Below are 14,675 nucleotides of genomic sequence, written 5' to 3'. Positions count from 1 at the left end.
TTCAGGTGTTTCCATCTTTTTTTGATGGTCCTTTTACATTTCAATTTTCTTATTTTTCCGCTTACAGCGCCACCTAGTGGCCTGTCGCAGCGCCCTTTTACACCTGACCGCTGACTGAGCCCCTGCACAGGTGTGCCGATTTGGGTGAAGGGATCTCACTCCTTCCTGGAGTTATAGCCATTTGAGCCACCTCGGCCACACCACCTTGGCACGTTTTGAGGTCCCCTCGCCAAGGTGAATGGAAATTTCCACTTTTTTTGGATGATTATTGACAGTCAGACTCCAGAGAAGCATTCTGTGCTGATCTGGGTGGGACTGGGCCAAATACCTGCCGCTAGTTTGCAAAAGAAGGTTTTCGACAAAATCCCAAATACCCGAAAATTTCGTCAGAGCGACGAGCCAATCTGAGACCTGCATCTCGTTCGGCTCGAGCCAAGGATTCCGATGACATAAGGCACGTGGCTCTGCGACGAACCGTTTGGGAGTTACGAGCGATGCCGTACTCTCTGTCGCCGCAGAGCCAGCGTCAGGCCGATCGGGGCGAGGCCCGGTGACGTTGCAGACGGGGGAGGGTACTACCATCACACAGCGTTTCAGGTGTTTCCATCTTTGTTTGATGGTCCTTTTACATTTCAATTTTCTTATTTTTCCGCTTACAGCGCCACCTAGTGGCCTGTCGCAGCGCCCTTTTACACCTGAACGCTGACTGAGCCCCTGCACAGGTGTGCCGATTTGGGTGAAGGGATCTCACTCCTTCCTGGAGTTATAGCCATTTGAGCCACCTCGGCCACACCACCTTGGCACGTTTTGAGGTCCCCTCGCCAAGGTGAATGGAAATTTCCACTTTTTTGGATGATTATTGACAGTCAGACTCCAGAGAAGCATTCTGTGCTGATCTGGGTGGGACTGGGCCAAATACCTGCCGCTAGTTTGCAAAAGAAGGTTTTCGACAAAATCCCAAATACCCGAAAATTTCGTCAGAGCGATGAGCCAATCTGAGACCTGCATCTCGTTCGGCTCGAGCCAAGGATTCCGATGACATAAGGCACGTGGCTCTGCGACGAACCGTTTGGGAGTTACGAGCGATGCCGTACTCTCTGTCGCCGCAGAGCCAGCGTCAGGCCGATCGGGGCGAGGCCCGGTGACGTTGCAGACGGGGGAGGGTACTACCATCACACAGCGTTTCAGGTGTTTCCATCTTTGTTTGATGGTCCTTTTACATTTCAATTTTCTTATTTTTCCGCTTACAGCGCCACCTAGTGGCCTGTCGCAGCGCCCTTTTACACCTGAACGCTGACTGAGCCCCTGCACAGGTGTGCCGATTTGGGTGAAGGGATCTCACTCCTTCCTGGAGTTATAGCCATTTGAGCCACCTCGGCCACACCACCTTGGCACGTTTTGAGGTCCTCTCGCCAAGGTGAATGGAAATTTCCACTTTTTTTGGATGATTATTGACAGTCAGACTCCAGAGAAGCATTCTGTGCTGATCTGGGTGGGACTGGGCCAAATACCTGCCGCTAGTTTGCAAAAGAAGGTTTTCGACAAAATCCCAAATACCCGAAAATTTCGTCAGAGCGATGAGCCAATCTGAGACGTGCATCTCGTTCGGCTCGAGCCAAGGATTCCGATGACATAAGGCACGTGGCTCTGCGACGAACCGTTTGGGAGTTACGAGCGATGCCGTACTCTCTGTCGCCGCAGAGCCAGCGTCAGGCCGATCGGGGCGAGGCCCGGTGACGTTGCAGACGGGGGAGGGTACTACCATCACACAGCGTTTCAGGTGTTTCCATCTTTGTTTGATGGTCCTTTTACATTTCAATTTTCTTATTTTTCCGCTTACAGCGCCACCTAGTGGCCTGTCGCAGCGCCCTTTTACACCTGAACGCTGACTGAGCCCCTGCACAGGTGTGCCGATTTGGGTGAAGGGATCTCACTCCTTCCTGGAGTTATAGCCATTTGAGCCACCTCGGCCACACCACCTTGGCACGTTTTGAGGTCCTCTCGCCAAGGTGAATGGAAATTTCCACTTTTTTTGGATGATTATTGACAGTCAGACTCCAGAGAAGCATTCTGTGCTGATCTGGGTGGGACTGGGCCAAATACCTGCCGCTAGTTTGCAAAAGAAGGTTTTCGACAAAATCCCAAATACCCGAAAATTTCGTCAGAGCGACGAGCCAATCTGAGACCTGCATCTCGTTCGGCTCGAGCCAAGGATTCCGATGACATAAGGCACGTGGCTCTGCGACGAACCGTTTGGGAGTTACGAGCGATGCCGTACTCTCTGTCGCCGCAGAGCCAGCGTCAGGCCGATCGGGGCGAGGCCCGGTGACGTTGCAGACGGGGGAGGGTACTACCATCACACAGCGTTTCAGGTGTTTCCATCTTTGTTTGATGGTCCTTTTACATTTCAATTTTCTTATTTTTCCGCTTACAGCGCCACCTAGTGGCCTGTCGCAGCGCCCTTTTACACCTGACCGCTGACTGAGCCCCTGCACAGGTGTGCCGATTTGGGTGAAGGGATCTCACTCCTTCCTGGAGTTATAGCCATTTGAGCCACCTCGGCCACACCACCTTGGCACGTTTTGAGGTCCCCTCGCCAAGGTGAATGGAAATTTCCACTTTTTTTGGATGATTATTGACAGTCAGACTCCAGAGAAGCATTCTGTGCTGATCTGGGTGGGACTGGGCCAAATACCTGCCGCTAGTTTGCAAAAGAAGGTTTTCGACAAAATCCCAAATACCCGAAAATTTCGTCAGAGCGATGAGCCAATCTGAGACCTGCATCTCGTTCGGCTCGAGCCAAGGATTCCGATGACATAAGGCACGTGGCTCTGCGACGAACCGTTTGGGAGTTACGAGCGATGCCGTACTCTCTGTCGCCGCAGAGCCAGCGTCAGGCCGATCGGGGCGAGGCCCGGTGACGTTGCAGACGGGGGAGTGTACTACCATCACACAGCGTTTCAGGTGTTTCCATCTTTGTTTGATGGTCCTTTTACATTTCAATTTTCTTATTTTTCCGCTTACAGCGCCACCTAGTGGCCTGTCGCAGCGCCCTTTTACACCTGAACGCTGACTGAGCCCCTGCACAGGTGTGCCGATTTGGGTGAAGGGATCTCACTCCTTCCTGGAGTTATAGCCATTTGAGCCACCTCGGCCACACCACCTTGGCACGTTTTGAGGTCCCCTCGCCAAGGTGAATGGAAATTTCCACTTTTTTTGGATGATTATTGACAGTCAGACTCCAGAGAAGCATTCTGTGCTGATCTGGGTGGGACTGGGCCAAATACCTGCCGCTAGTTTGCAAAAGAAGGTTTTCGACAAAATCCCAAATACCCGAAAATTTCGTCAGAGCGATGAGCCAATCTGAGACCTGCATCTCGTTCGGCTCGAGCCAAGGATTCCGATGACATAAGGCACGTGGCTCTGCGACGAACCGTTTGGGAGTTACGAGCGATGCCGTACTCTCTGTCGCCGCAGAGCCAGCGTCAGGCCGATCGGGGCGAGGCCCGGTGACGTTGCAGACGGGGGAGTGTACTACCATCACACAGCGTTTCAGGTGTTTCCATCTTTGTTTGATGGTCCTTTTACATTTCAATTTTCTTATTTTTCCGCTTACAGCGCCACCTAGTGGCCTGTCGCAGCGCCCTTTTACACCTGAACGCTGACTGAGCCCCTGCACAGGTGTGCCGATTTGGGTGAAGGGATCTCACTCCTTCCTGGAGTTATAGCCATTTGAGCCACCTCGGCCACACCACCTTGGCACGTTTTGAGGTCCTCTCGCCAAGGTGAATGGAAATTTCCACTTTTTTTGGATGATTATTGACAGTCAGACTCCAGAGAAGCATTCTGTGCTGATCTGGGTGGGACTGGGCCAAATACCTGCCGCTAGTTTGCAAAAGAAGGTTTTCGACAAAATCCCAAATACCCGAAAATTTCGTCAGAGCGACGAGCCAATCTGAGACCTGCATCTCGTTCGGCTCGAGCCAAGGATTCCGATGACATAAGGCACGTGGCTCTGCGACGAACCGTTTGGGAGTTACGAGCGATGCCGTACTCTCTGTCGCCGCAGAGCCAGCGTCAGGCCGATCGGGGCGAGGCCCGGTGACGTTGCAGACGGGGGAGGGTACTACCATCACACAGCGTTTCAGGTGTTTCCATCTTTTTTTGATGGTCCTTTTACATTTCAATTTTCTTATTTTTCCGCTTACAGCGCCACCTAGTGGCCTGTCGCAGCGCCCTTTTACACCTGACCGCTGACTGAGCCCCTGCACAGGTGTGCCGATTTGGGTGAAGGGATCTCACTCCTTCCTGGAGTTATAGCCATTTGAGCCACCTCGGCCACACCACCTTGGCACGTTTTGAGGTCCCCTCGCCAAGGTGAATGGAAATTTCCACTTTTTTTGGATGATTATTGACAGTCAGACTCCAGAGAAGCATTCTGTGCTGATCTGGGTGGGACTGGGCCAAATACCTGCCGCTAGTTTGCAAAAGAAGGTTTTCGACAAAATCCCAAATACCCGAAAATTTCGTCAGAGCGACGAGCCAATCTGAGACCTGCATCTCGTTCGGCTCGAGCCAAGGATTCCGATGACATAAGGCACGTGGCTCTGCGACGAACCGTTTGGGAGTTACGAGCGATGCCGTACTCTCTGTCGCCGCAGAGCCAGCGTCAGGCCGATCGGGGCGAGGCCCGGTGACGTTGCAGACGGGGGAGGGTACTACCATCACACAGCGTTTCAGGTGTTTCCATCTTTGTTTGATGGTCCTTTTACATTTCAATTTTCTTATTTTTCCGCTTACAGCGCCACCTAGTGGCCTGTCGCAGCGCCCTTTTACACCTGAACGCTGACTGAGCCCCTGCACAGGTGTGCCGATTTGGGTGAAGGGATCTCACTCCTTCCTGGAGTTATAGCCATTTGAGCCACCTCGGCCACACCACCTTGGCACGTTTTGAGGTCCCCTCGCCAAGGTGAATGGAAATTTCCACTTTTTTTGGATGATTATTGACAGTCAGACTCCAGAGAAGCATTCTGTGCTGATCTGGGTGGGACTGGGCCAAATACCTGCCGCTAGTTTGCAAAAGAAGGTTTTCGACAAAATCCCAAATACCCGAAAATTTCGTCAGAGCGATGAGCCAATCTGAGACCTGCATCTCGTTCGGCGCGAGCCAAGGATTCCGATGACATAAGGCACGTGGCTCTGCGACGAACCGTTTGGGAGTTACGAGCGATGCCGTACTCTCTGTCGCCGCAGAGCCAGCGTCAGGCCGATCGGGGCGAGGCCCGGTGACGTTGCAGACGGGGGAGGGTACTACCATCACACAGCGTTTCAGGTGTTTCCATCTTTGTTTGATGGTCCTTTTACATTTCAATTTTCTTATTTTTCCGCTTACAGCGCCACCTAGTGGCCTGTCGCAGCGCCCTTTTACACCTGAACGCTGACTGAGCCCCTGCACAGGTGTGCCGATTTGGGTGAAGGGATCTCACTCCTTCCTGGAGTTATAGCCATTTGAGCCACCTCGGCCACACCACCTTGGCACGTTTTGAGGTCCTCTCGCCAAGGTGAATGGAAATTTCCACTTTTTTTGGATGATTATTGACAGTCAGACTCCAGAGAAGCATTCTGTGCTGATCTGGGTGGGACTGGGCCAAATACCTGCCGCTAGTTTGCAAAAGAAGGTTTTCGACAAAATCCCAAATACCCGAAAATTTCGTCAGAGCGACGAGCCAATCTGAGACCTGCATCTCGTTCGGCTCGAGCCAAGGATTCCGATGACATAAGGCACGTGGCTCTGCGACGAACCGTTTGGGAGTTACGAGCGATGCCGTACTCTCTGTCGCCGCAGAGCCAGCGTCAGGCCGATCGGGGCGAGGCCCGGTGACGTTGCAGACGGGGGAGGGTACTACCATCACACAGCGTTTCAGGTGTTTCCATCTTTGTTTGATGGTCCTTTTACATTTCAATTTTCTTATTTTTCCGCTTACAGCGCCACCTAGTGGCCTGTCGCAGCGCCCTTTTACACCTGACCGCTCACTGAGCCCCTGCACAGGTGTGCCGATTTGGGTGAAGGGATCTCACTCCTTCCTGGAGTTATAGCCATTTGAGCCACCTCGGCCACACCACCTTGGCACGTTTTGAGGTCCCCTCGCCAAGGTGAATGGAAATTTCCACTTTTTTTGGATGATTATTGACAGTCAGACTCCAGAGAAGCATTCTGTGCTGATCTGGGTGGGACTGGGCCAAATACCTGCCGCTAGTTTGCAAAAGAAGGTTTTCGACAAAATCCCAAATACCCGAAAATTTCGTCAGAGCGATGAGCCAATCTGAGACCTGCATCTCGTTCGGCTCGAGCCAAGGATTCCGATGACATAAGGCACGTGGCTCTGCGACGAACCGTTTGGGAGTTACGAGCGATGCCGTACTCTCTGTCGCCGCAGAGCCAGCGTCAGGCCGATCGGGGCGAGGCCCGGTGACGTTGCAGACGGGGGAGTGTACTACCATCACACAGCGTTTCAGGTGTTTCCATCTTTGTTTGATGGTCCTTTTACATTTCAATTTTCTTATTTTTCCGCTTACAGCGCCACCTAGTGGCCTGTCGCAGCGCCCTTTTACACCTGAACGCTGACTGAGCCCCTGCACAGGTGTGCCGATTTGGGTGAAGGGATCTCACTCCTTCCTGGAGTTATAGCCATTTGAGCCACCTCGGCCACACCACCTTGGCACGTTTTGAGGTCCCCTCGCCAAGGTGAATGGAAATTTCCACTTTTTTTGGATGATTATTGACAGTCAGACTCCAGAGAAGCATTCTGTGCTGATCTGGGTGGGACTGGGCCAAATACCTGCCGCTAGTTTGCAAAAGAAGGTTTTCGACAAAATCCCAAATACCCGAAAATTTCGTCAGAGCGATGAGCCAATCTGAGACCTGCATCTCGTTCGGCTCGAGCCAAGGATTCCGATGACATAAGGCACGTGGCTCTGCGACGAACCGTTTGGGAGTTACGAGCGATGCCGTACTCTCTGTCGCCGCAGAGCCAGCGTCAGGCCGATCGGGGCGAGGCCCGGTGACGTTGCAGACGGGGGAGTGTACTACCATCACACAGCGTTTCAGGTGTTTCCATCTTTGTTTGATGGTCCTTTTACATTTCAATTTTCTTATTTTTCCGCTTACAGCGCCACCTAGTGGCCTGTCGCAGCGCCCTTTTACACCTGAACGCTGACTGAGCCCCTGCACAGGTGTGCCGATTTGGGTGAAGGGATCTCACTCCTTCCTGGAGTTATAGCCATTTGAGCCACCTCGGCCACACCACCTTGGCACGTTTTGAGGTCCTCTCGCCAAGGTGAATGGAAATTTCCACTTTTTTTGGATGATTATTGACAGTCAGACTCCAGAGAAGCATTCTGTGCTGATCTGGGTGGGACTGGGCCAAATACCTGCCGCTAGTTTGCAAAAGAAGGTTTTCGACAAAATCCCAAATACCCGAAAATTTCGTCAGAGCGACGAGCCAATCTGAGACCTGCATCTCGTTCGGCTCGAGCCAAGGATTCCGATGACATAAGGCACGTGGCTCTGCGACGAACCGTTTGGGAGTTACGAGCGATGCCGTACTCTCTGTCGCCGCAGAGCCAGCGTCAGGCCGATCGGGGCGAGGCCCGGTGACGTTGCAGACGGGGGAGGGTACTACCATCACACAGCGTTTCAGGTGTTTCCATCTTTTTTTGATGGTCCTTTTACATTTCAATTTTCTTATTTTTCCGCTTACAGCGCCACCTAGTGGCCTGTCGCAGCGCCCTTTTACACCTGACCGCTGACTGAGCCCCTGCACAGGTGTGCCGATTTGGGTGAAGGGATCTCACTCCTTCCTGGAGTTATAGCCATTTGAGCCACCTCGGCCACACCACCTTGGCACGTTTTGAGGTCCCCTCGCCAAGGTGAATGGAAATTTCCACTTTTTTTGGATGATTATTGACAGTCAGACTCCAGAGAAGCATTCTGTGCTGATCTGGGTGGGACTGGGCCAAATACCTGCCGCTAGTTTGCAAAAGAAGGTTTTCGACAAAATCCCAAATACCCGAAAATTTCGTCAGAGCGACGAGCCAATCTGAGACCTGCATCTCGTTCGGCTCGAGCCAAGGATTCCGATGACATAAGGCACGTGGCTCTGCGACGAACCGTTTGGGAGTTACGAGCGATGCCGTACTCTCTGTCGCCGCAGAGCCAGCGTCAGGCCGATCGGGGCGAGGCCCGGTGACGTTGCAGACGGGGGAGGGTACTACCATCACACAGCGTTTCAGGTGTTTCCATCTTTGTTTGATGGTCCTTTTACATTTCAATTTTCTTATTTTTCCGCTTACAGCGCCACCTAGTGGCCTGTCGCAGCGCCCTTTTACACCTGAACGCTGACTGAGCCCCTGCACAGGTGTGCCGATTTGGGTGAAGGGATCTCACTCCTTCCTGGAGTTATAGCCATTTGAGCCACCTCGGCCACACCACCTTGGCACGTTTTGAGGTCCCCTCGCCAAGGTGAATGGAAATTTCCACTTTTTTTGGATGATTATTGACAGTCAGACTCCAGAGAAGCATTCTGTGCTGATCTGGGTGGGACTGGGCCAAATACCTGCCGCTAGTTTGCAAAAGAAGGTTTTCGACAAAATCCCAAATACCCGAAAATTTCGTCAGAGCGATGAGCCAATCTGAGACCTGCATCTCGTTCGGCGCGAGCCAAGGATTCCGATGACATAAGGCACGTGGCTCTGCGACGAACCGTTTGGGAGTTACGAGCGATGCCGTACTCTCTGTCGCCGCAGAGCCAGCGTCAGGCCGATCGGGGCGAGGCCCGGTGACGTTGCAGACGGGGGAGGGTACTACCATCACACAGCGTTTCAGGTGTTTCCATCTTTGTTTGATGGTCCTTTTACATTTCAATTTTCTTATTTTTCCGCTTACAGCGCCACCTAGTGGCCTGTCGCAGCGCCCTTTTACACCTGAACGCTGACTGAGCCCCTGCACAGGTGTGCCGATTTGGGTGAAGGGATCTCACTCCTTCCTGGAGTTATAGCCATTTGAGCCACCTCGGCCACACCACCTTGGCACGTTTTGAGGTCCTCTCGCCAAGGTGAATGGAAATTTCCACTTTTTTTGGATGATTATTGACAGTCAGACTCCAGAGAAGCATTCTGTGCTGATCTGGGTGGGACTGGGCCAAATACCTGCCGCTAGTTTGCAAAAGAAGGTTTTCGACAAAATCCCAAATACCCGAAAATTTCGTCAGAGCGACGAGCCAATCTGAGACCTGCATCTCGTTCGGCTCGAGCCAAGGATTCCGATGACATAAGGCACGTGGCTCTGCGACGAACCGTTTGGGAGTTACGAGCGATGCCGTACTCTCTGTCGCCGCAGAGCCAGCGTCAGGCCGATCGGGGCGAGGCCCGGTGACGTTGCAGACGGGGGAGGGTACTACCATCACACAGCGTTTCAGGTGTTTCCATCTTTGTTTGATGGTCCTTTTACATTTCAATTTTCTTATTTTTCCGCTTACAGCGCCACCTAGTGGCCTGTCGCAGCGCCCTTTTACACCTGACCGCTCACTGAGCCCCTGCACAGGTGTGCCGATTTGGGTGAAGGGATCTCACTCCTTCCTGGAGTTATAGCCATTTGAGCCACCTCGGCCACACCACCTTGGCACGTTTTGAGGTCCCCTCGCCAAGGTGAATGGAAATTTCCACTTTTTTTGGATGATTATTGACAGTCAGACTCCAGAGAAGCATTCTGTGCTGATCTGGGTGGGACAGGGCCAAATACCTGCCGCTAGTTTGCAAAAGAAGGTTTTCGACAAAATCCCAAATACCCGAAAATTTCGTCAGAGCGATGAGCCAATCTGAGACCTGCATCTCGTTCGGCTCGAGCCAAGGATTCCGATGACATAAGGCACGTGGCTCTGCGACGAACCGTTTGGGAGTTACGAGCGATGCCGTACTCTCTGTCGCCGCAGAGCCAGCGTCAGGCCGATCGGGGCGAGGCCCGGTGACGTTGCAGACGGGGGAGTGTACTACCATCACACAGCGTTTCAGGTGTTTCCATCTTTGTTTGATGGTCCTTTTACATTTCAATTTTCTTATTTTTCCGCTTACAGCGCCACCTAGTGGCCTGTCGCAGCGCCCTTTTACACCTGAACGCTGACTGAGCCCCTGCACAGGTGTGCCGATTTGGGTGAAGGGATCTCACTCCTTCCTGGAGTTATAGCCATTTGAGCCACCTCGGCCACACCACCTTGGCACGTTTTGAGGTCCTCTCGCCAAGGTGAATGGAAATTTCCACTTTTTTTGGATGATTATTGACAGTCAGACTCCAGAGAAGCATTCTGTGCTGATCTGGGTGGGACTGGGCCAAATACCTGCCGCTAGTTTGCAAAAGAAGGTTTTCGACAAAATCCCAAATACCCGAAAATTTCGTCAGAGCGACGAGCCAATCTGAGACCTGCATCTCGTTCGGCTCGAGCCAAGGATTCCGATGACATAAGGCACGTGGCTCTGCGACGAACCGTTTGGGAGTTACGAGCGATGCCGTACTCTCTGTCGCCGCAGAGCCAGCGTCAGGCCGATCGGGGCGAGGCCCGGTGACGTTGCAGACGGGGGAGGGTACTACCATCACACAGCGTTTCAGGTGTTTCCATCTTTTTTTGATGGTCCTTTTACATTTCAATTTTCTTATTTTTCCGCTTACAGCGCCACCTAGTGGCCTGTCGCAGCGCCCTTTTACACCTGACCGCTGACTGAGCCCCTGCACAGGTGTGCCGATTTGGGTGAAGGGATCTCACTCCTTCCTGGAGTTATAGCCATTTGAGCCACCTCGGCCACACCACCTTGGCACGTTTTGAGGTCCCCTCGCCAAGGTGAATGGAAATTTCCACTTTTTTTGGATGATTATTGACAGTCAGACTCCAGAGAAGCATTCTGTGCTGATCTGGGTGGGACTGGGCCAAATACCTGCCGCTAGTTTGCAAAAGAAGGTTTTCGACAAAATCCCAAATACCCGAAAATTTCGTAGAGCGACGAGCCAATCTGAGACCTGCATCTCGTTCGGCTCGAGCCAAGGATTCCGATGACATAAGGCACGTGGCTCTGCGACGAACCGTTTGGGAGTTACGAGCGATGCCGTACTCTCTGTCGCCGCAGAGCCAGCGTCAGGCCGATCGGGGCGAGGCCCGGTGACGTTGCAGACGGGGGAGGGTACTACCATCACACAGCGTTTCAGGTGTTTCCATCTTTGTTTGATGGTCCTTTTACATTTCAATTTTCTTATTTTTCCGCTTACAGCGCCACCTAGTGGCCTGTCGCAGCGCCCTTTTACACCTGAACGCTGACTGAGCCCCTGCACAGGTGTGCCGATTTGGGTGAAGGGATCTCACTCCTTCCTGGAGTTATAGCCATTTGAGCCACCTCGGCCACACCACCTTGGCACGTTTTGAGGTCCCCTCGCCAAGGTGAATGGAAATTTCCACTTTTTTTGGATGATTATTGACAGTCAGACTCCAGAGAAGCATTCTGTGCTGATCTGGGTGGGACTGGGCCAAATACCTGCCGCTAGTTTGCAAAAGAAGGTTTTCGACAATATCCCAAATACCCGAAAATTTCGTCAGAGCGACGAGCCAATCTGAGACCTGCATCTCGTTCGGCTCGAGCCAAGGATTCCGATGACATAAGGCACGTGGCTCTGCGACGAACCGTTTGGGAGTTACGAGCGATGCCGTACTCTCTGTCGCCGCAGAGCCAGCGTCAGGCCGATCGGGGCGAGGCCCGGTGACGTTGCAGACGGGGGAGGGTACTACCATCACACAGCGTTTCAGGTGTTTCCATCTTTTTTTGATGGTCCTTTTACATTTCAATTTTCTTATTTTTCCGCTTACAGCGCCACCTAGTGGCCTGTCGCAGCGCCCTTTTACACCTGAACGCTGACTGAGCCCCTGCACAGGTGTGCCGATTTGGGTGAAGGGATCTCACTCCTTCCTGGAGTTATAGCCATTTGAGCCACCTCGGCCACACCACCTTGGCACGTTTTGAGGTCCCCTCGCCAAGGTGAATGGAAATTTCCACTTTTTTTGGATGATTATTGACAGTCAGACTCCAGAGAAGCATTCTGTGCTGATCTGGGTGGGACTGGGCCAAATACCTGCCGCTAGTTTGCAAAAGAAGGTTTTCGACAAAATCCCAAATACCCGAAAATTTCGTCAGAGCAACGAGCCAATCTGAGACCTGCATCTCGTTCGGCTCGAGCCAAGGATTCCGATGACATAAGGCACGTGGCTCTGCGACGAACCGTTTGGGAGTTACGAGCGATGCCGTACTCTCTGTCGCCGCAGAGCCAGCATCAGGCCGATCGGGGCGAGGCCCGGTGACGTTGCAGACGGGGGAGGGTACTACCATCACACAGCGTTTCAGGTGTTTCCATCTTTGTTTGATGGTCCTTTTACATTTCAATTTTCTTATTTTTCCGCTTACAGCGCCACCTAGTGGCCTGTCGCAGCGCCCTTTTACACCTGACCGCTGACTGAGCCCCTGCACAGGTGTGCCGATTTGGGTGAAGGGATCTCACTCCTTCCTGGAGTTATAGCCATTTGAGCCACCTCGGCCACACCACCTTGGCACGTTTTGAGGTCCCCTCGCCAAGGTGAATGGAAATTTCCACTTTTTTTGGATGATTATTGACAGTCAGACTCCAGAGAAGCATTCTGTGCTGATCTGGGTGGGACTGGGCCAAATACCTGCCGCTAGTTTGCAAAAGAAGGTTTTCGACAAAATCCCAAATACCCGAAAATTTCGTCAGAGCGACGAGCCAATCTGAGACCTGCATCTCGTTCGGCTCGAGCCAAGGATTCCGATGACATAAGGCACGTGGCTCTGCGACGAACCGTTTGGGAGTTACGAGCGATGCCGTACTCTCTGTCGCCGCAGAGCCAGCGTCAGGCCGATCGGGGCGAGGCCCGGTGACGTTGCAGACGGGGGAGGGTACTACCATCACACAGCGTTTCAGGTGTTTCCATCTTTGTTTGATGGTCCTTTTACATTTCAATTTTCTTATTTTTCCGCTTACAGCGCCACCTAGTGGCCTGTCTCAGCGCCCTTTTACACCTGACCGCTGACTGAGCCCCTGCACAGGTGTGCCGATTTGGGTGAAGGGATCTCACTCCTTCCTGGAGTTATAGCCATTTGAGCCACCTCGGCCACACCACCTTGGCACGTTTTGAGGTCCCCTCGCCAAGGTGAATGGAAATTTCCACTTTTTTTGGATGATTATTGACAGTCAGACTCCAGAGAAGCATTCTGTGCTGATCTGGGTGGGACTGGGCCAAATACCTGCCGCTAGTTTGCAAAAGAAGGTTTTCGACAAAATCCCAAATACCCGAAAATTTCGTCAGAGCGACGAGCCAATCTGAGACCTGCGTCTCGTTCGGCTCGAGCCAAGGATTCCGATGACATAAGGCACGTGGCTCTGCGACGAACCGTTTGGGAGTTACGAGCGATGCCGTACTCTCTGTCGCCGCAGAGCCAGCGTCAGGCCGATCGGGGCGAGGCCCGGTGACGTTGCAGACGGGGGAGGGTACTACCATCACACAGCGTTTCAGGTGTTTCCATCTTTGTTTGATGGTCCTTTTACATTTCAATTTTCTTATTTTTCCGCTTACAGCGCCACCTAGTGGCCTGTCGCAGCGCCCTTTTACACCTGAACGCTGACTGAGCCCCTGCACAGGTGTGCCGATTTGGGTGAAGGGATCTCACTCCTTCCTTGAGTTATAGCCATTTGAGCCACCTCGGCCACACCACCTTGGCACGTTTTGAGGTCCTCTCGCCAAGGTGAATGGAAATTTCCACTTTTTTTGGATGATTATTGACAGTCAGACTCCAGAGAAGCATTCTGTGCTGATCTGGGTGGGACTGGGCCAAATACCTGCCGCTAGTTTGCAAAAGAAGGTTTTCGACAAAATCCCAAATACCCGAAAATTTCGTCAGAGCGACGAGCCAATCTGAGACCTGCATCTCGTTTGGCTCGAGCCAAGGATTCCGATGACATAAGGCACGTGGCTCTGCAACGAACCGTTTGGGAGTTACGAGCGATGCCGTACTCTCTGTCACCGCAGAGCCAGCGTCAGGCCGATCGGGGCGAGGCCCGGTGACGTTGCAGACGGGGGAGGGTACTACCATCACACAGCGTTTCAGGTGTTTCCATCTTTGTTTGATGGTCCTTTTACATTTCAATTTTCTTATTTTTCCGCTTACAGCGCCACCTAGTGGCCTGTCGCAGCGCCCTTTTACACCTGAACGCTGACTGAGCCCCTGCACAGGTGTGCCGATTTGGGTGAAGGGATCTCACTCCTTCCTGGAGTTATAGCCATTTGAGCCACCTCGGCCACACCACCTTGGCACGTTTTGAGGTCCCCTCGCCAAGGTGAATGGAAATTTCCACTTTTTTTGGATGATTATTGACAGTCAGACTCCAGAGAAGCATTCTGTGCTGATCTGGGTGGGACTGGGCCAAATACCTGCCGCTAGTTTGCAAAAGAAGGTTTTCGACAATATCCCAAATACCCGAAAATTTCGTCAGAGCGACGAGCCAATCTGAGACCTGCATCTCGTTCGGCTCGAGCCAAGGATTCCGATGACATAAGGCACGTGGCTCTGCG

This window comes from Carassius carassius, chromosome 37 (assembly GCF_963082965.1).
Source record: "Carassius carassius chromosome 37, fCarCar2.1, whole genome shotgun sequence".
Classification (NCBI taxonomy): domain Eukaryota; kingdom Metazoa; phylum Chordata; class Actinopteri; order Cypriniformes; family Cyprinidae; genus Carassius; species Carassius carassius.
This window is presented reverse-complemented; position numbering follows the sequence as displayed.